The 5,427-nt window shown below is 33.0% G+C and overlaps 1 pseudogene; it reads right to left on the bottom strand.

Moving 5' to 3' along the window:
* Positions 1 to 2,337: 2,337 nt before the first annotated feature.
* LOC128159957 (P2X purinoceptor 7-like) lies at positions 2,338 to 3,405 on the bottom strand (annotated as a pseudogene).
* Positions 3,406 to 5,427: the final 2,022 nt, after the last annotated feature.

Genomic DNA, 5,427 nt, shown 5'->3' on the forward strand with positions numbered 1-5,427 from the left:
GTCAATTTGCAGTACACGGTAGCGAGATTGTGAACAATGATGTGACAGACACGCGTGTACATTTAATACACACACATCCTAAGATCTGAATGCTCGGTAATGCTAAACAATAATTCAATAAGTTGTTTTTATATCCTTTGATACTTTTTTCCCAGTCTGTCGAGAAAAAAAAACAAAATTTGAAAGTTCTAAGAATTTCAAACATGAATAGGAAGAGTTTTAAATTCGGAACACCATTTGACACAGTATATGAATTAATAATACTTATTTGCTCTCTTATATTTTTCATTTTCCAAGACAAATTTAAATAACAGTATTATATTTTTTTTTTCTGATCTTAAACCCAAAACATTTTTTTTTTAAATATGCATGTATTAATTTACATTTCCCGTTACCGGCATTTTTAAACATGCATCAAATCATTTATGAACTGTATCATTGCTTTATATATATGATGACAATTCTATACAATAATACATATGACTGACTAATATAAACTGGACAATGCACACTGATAAAAGTTAAAAATGTCAAAGGACCATACTAATGCTCCCTTCCAAAATAATCTCTCTCTCTCTCTCTCTCTCTCTCTCTCTCTCTCGTGATTTATAAGGGAAAAAAAAGAATGGCTATCATCATCGATTGCGACTTAAATGATTTAGATATTAACTAGTCTACTTCCTGCTAAATAGAATCAGCAGACATTTCATTGAGACAACGTTATTGTATGCATCATTACACCTGGCAAAACAGTCAAAATATAGGTGATCATTTCGATCGGTGTGTGATTATCTGCACGTGCTAATCAAGTTGTATTATTATGCGCAGTCAGGTTACATGGCACAGAATATTGTAGATTACCCGCACTCGTCCTCCCCTTATTTTTTTTATTTTACAGATTATGGTCTTAAATATATGTTATATATCATAAGTATACGGAACCACAGCGCATTAATTTCCTATGTAAAATGCACGGACCCCAAATTCATTCCCCGGGGGAGGAGGGGGGGGGTCTGAGCCATAATTATGCAAATTTAATAAATAAGATTTTTCCATGGAGGGTCCAAGGGTGGGTGTGGGAGGGGGGGGGGGTCTAAACTGATGTTTAGCTCGAGTGTAATTTTTACCTGATTTTTCGTTTTAAAATACTTATCAAATCTCAATGACATGCTAAAACATAAATATTATAAAATCCGTCAATTTCTTTTCAAAAATCAATGCGCAATTTCTCCTTTACTAATGTAATTACAAATAAAATTTACATTAATTTTTCGTACAAAGAAAATGATATCATTAAGCTTAAATATTTTTTTTTTATTATAATTAAATATATACATCATTTAATACAATTTCACACCTATTTAGCTTTAGCGGGAGTAAGAAAATGGTGTCAGTACTTATCATTACTTGTCAGTACTTCTCTAAGTTTTTCAGTACCGTCAGTAAAAAGTGTCAGTACTTCTCTTAGTTTATCAGTACTGTCTAAGTTTATCAGTACTTTTCTAAGTTTCTCAGTACCGTCAGTAAAACGTCAGTACTTTTCTAAGTTTACATTGTCAGTAAATGTCTAAGTTTATCAGTAAAAAATGGAAATGTCCTTACTTTTATGACTTAGTAGTGTATGTGTCCGCGCAGAGCAAATGTTTGTCACCCCCCCCCTCCCCCCCCCCCCCCCCCCCCGTTTGTAACCCCGAATGTAAACAGTTGCGAACGGCATTGTAAAGCTAGTCCAGCTAAAGCCATTTTATTGTAAGAACGATAACTCTTACTTGTGACCTGATGGCCATATTTGATGGTCAGAGACGACCACGATAGAATATATCAAAAATTATATCTGTAAGTATAGATTAGAACTATGACAACTGGATTTAATGTGATGAATAGATAAAGACTAATGTTTACTTTGTTTGTATACTTTTAAAGTGAAATAAATTTGGATAAAACAATGTGTGACAGTAAAATACAATTATTGTTGTCGCTACCAGTGATGTATTTTTTAAAGTTTATATTTATTTCCTCATACATTGGAATTAGTTGGATATCATATGAACGTTCACTGATATTTACCTACGTATCCGTGCGTAACATTTTTTTTAAATCCTGCGCTTTTCTGCGATAACAGTCTAAACGTTTCTCTTTATCAATAATTGCATTTTATTACCTCCCCTTGTTATAGTGAAAAGATACCTTTAATACTCTATAACAGATCACATCTAAATTACAGGCTCCTTGCCATTTCGGTTACTGCCATAAACAAATTCTCCTCTCTCGGGAGGAGGGAAAAGTCTTTTGTGGAACTGGTGGCTAATTACCCAAACAAACAAGATGAAATGTCTGAATATTTATTAATTATAGGACTGATTGTGTGAAATGTTCCTTTTCTGTTTGTTTTTCATCTGGCATATCTAAAACCACAATATTGTTCTGATGGAAATGCTTCTCTTATTTTGGATACCACACATGCAGGTAATATTTTTCTGTTGGTTTTTCCTAAGAAGTGCCATATCCACCTTACAAACGGTCTATAGGCAAGATGTCTGTATAATCTGGAAACAAAAAAACATTGAATGTAGGACATATAGAAATTTGGGTGTTTTTGTGCACGATTTGTTAATGTCAATGTACATATATTTTTAAAAATTTCTAAATTCACAGAACTTACTGGTGAGATGGTTGATTGTCATCGATTGGTCCCACATTTTGTAAATATTCATACATTGAAACTTGTAAAACATGTCGATTTAGACAATTGTCTGTAAATATTGGACTCTCTGCTATGCATTGGTGGCCCCCTGCCTCAACTTCTGCACTAGTTGCTGCTATTTCCTGACAACAAATGCACTCTTGTTGAGTTGCCATGGAAATGCAAATGCCACATTCACACCTAAAATTAGAAAATAAAATCTTGTTTTATATATTATGTGATATTCTACAAATTGTTGTCATAATTATAATTTTCTATCTCGATTAAAACTGATGAAAATCAGAATAATTAACTTACCAATTAGTATTGACTTGTCTATCCTAAAAGTCCTCTACATCAGAACTATCATTGTCTGGTGTAGCACTTCTTGAAGTTTCACTAGTGTTAGCCAAAGGTTCAAACTGATACGGTCTAATGTTTTCAGCATCAGAAAGATCAACATTTGGAATTTCATCTTCCAGTGTTTCCATTATTTTAAAACTGCTTGAATGAATTGCTGTGTGTTTGATAACAGAGAGGAGAGTGATGTTTGATAACAGTGTGGAGAGTACTGGCGAACCTCTGACGTCATGGCCAGAGCTCATTAACGCTAGCTGCTGGACTTAGCAGGCTGCATTTATCTCTGTGTTATCAGTGAATGCAGTGAAACCTGACCAGTGTTCCATTAATTACAGACAGAATCTGATTTTTCAGAGATATTTATAGGATATATAAAGTTCATAAAAATTGTGTCACAAATCCTCTAAAGTGTCTGATTTATGTGGATGTTACTGAAGAAGGTGAGGCCTTTTACTCCTTTTAAATTTTCTTGTCTATAGTATAGTTGTAAAAATGTCAGCATATGTTATCTGGTTATCATTTAGCCTAAATATACGTGCACATTGTCACTGTTTAGTCCAGACAGTGTCTATAAATCTTTTTAACATTATTGAATCTCAAATGTTGTAGTTTTCACTTGTTTTTTTTTTTTAACCAGAATTTTTTTTGAATTACAGATATGTTTTGTTAGGGTGATGGTGATTGTTTATTAACATGTAATTTTTACATTATTTATTTGATGTTATATACTATAGACTCGCTCAAGGTTCATGGGGGACTGCAAAGGATGACCAAATTTATATATTTAAAAAACAAACAAATTATGAGTTTTTAATTCAAAGCAGGGTCTATTTAGAAACATATATATTCTTTAAAGGAAGACTCCAAATGTAAACATACTATCAAGTTAAAAAATTGTATTCTTCAGAGTTAAAACATGACTTTAATATTTCATGATGCTGATCGTTGTATTATCATAGACAGGTTTAGCAGACTAACGGGTACATGTACTTGTTTGTGTAGGTTACAAGTTAGAACTTTGCATATACTATTTTACATAAGTTTTCGTTTTATGTCAATGTTTTAAATGTAATTCTTATATATATTTTTTTCTAAATCTGACTATTCATAAGTCACAGTCGAAATCTGAAGGTTATGAGTGTTATTTTTTGTTGAACATCATCGTTAAAAATATATCGGGATATTTAAAATCTGTATTTCACAAAATAATACATTTTAGTGACAATTTCTGTTTCTTGGTATTATCAATCTGGCTTTCGTGTGGTTTTCCAGACAGTGTAGCATTTAAGTCAGTGTCAGCTATGTTATGCATAACCAATTTACCTACTGCTTAACCAGAAACGTTCTTGCTGGTGGATTCATTTTATAGATGTTTGGCTTTTGTTGCCGACTAATTATATATACACGGACAAAACAACCCTGAAAATATCAGGGAATGAAAAATTTATCAAGTTACTTTTGACTGTCGAAATTTGGGTATTTTTTGAAAATGTATACTTGTGACAAAACGTATATGTAGTTCATAAAGCTGTTGCTCTACAAATAAAATTTGGGTTAGACCATAGCAGAAGCTACAATGCAAGTATAAGATATATATAAACCATTTGATTTCGTTAGAGCCTAATGACTTATACCGGTAGCTGATTACGCTATCAAAAAAAAAAAAAAAAAAACCCACAACAGCTGATCTGATAATATCAGTAATCGCATCAATTATTAAGGATTTAGAAAAATAGCCAATAGATAAATATAAGTTATAAGGTCGACCTTACACGTACTTTGCAATTTACATGTATGGTAATTTGTGTTCATGCGTGTAGAAGTTCGTCATTACAAAAAATGATGACATAATGCACACACTTTTCGTTCTACATGTACACGTATGCATGCATGTTGATTAGCTAAACCTCTCTATTTAAATAAGAAGGCAGAGCGTCTGAAATTAAGCTCTCACACACAACAGCTGATCTGATAATATCAGTACTCACATCAATTGTTAAGGATTAAGAAAAATAGCCAATAGATAAACATAAGTTATAAGGTCGACATTACACGTACTTTGCAATGTACATGTATGATAATGTGTGTTCATGCGTGTAGAAGTTCGCCATTACAAAAAAAAACTGATGACATATTGCACATATGTTTCTTTCTACATGTACACGTACTCTCTCTCTCTCTCTGTCTCTCTCTCTCTCTCTGTCTCTCTCTCTCTCTGTCTCTCTCTCTCACACACACACACACACACACACACACACACACACACACACACACACACACACACACACACACACACACACACACACACACACACACACACACATATGCTCTAATCTTGGCAAAGCGTCACAGAGTACTGTCATTTTATCAATGTGCAACCAAAA

This window comes from Crassostrea angulata, chromosome 8 (genome assembly GCF_025612915.1).
Source record: "Crassostrea angulata isolate pt1a10 chromosome 8, ASM2561291v2, whole genome shotgun sequence".
NCBI classification, from domain to species: Eukaryota; Metazoa; Mollusca; class Bivalvia; order Ostreida; family Ostreidae; genus Magallana; species Magallana angulata.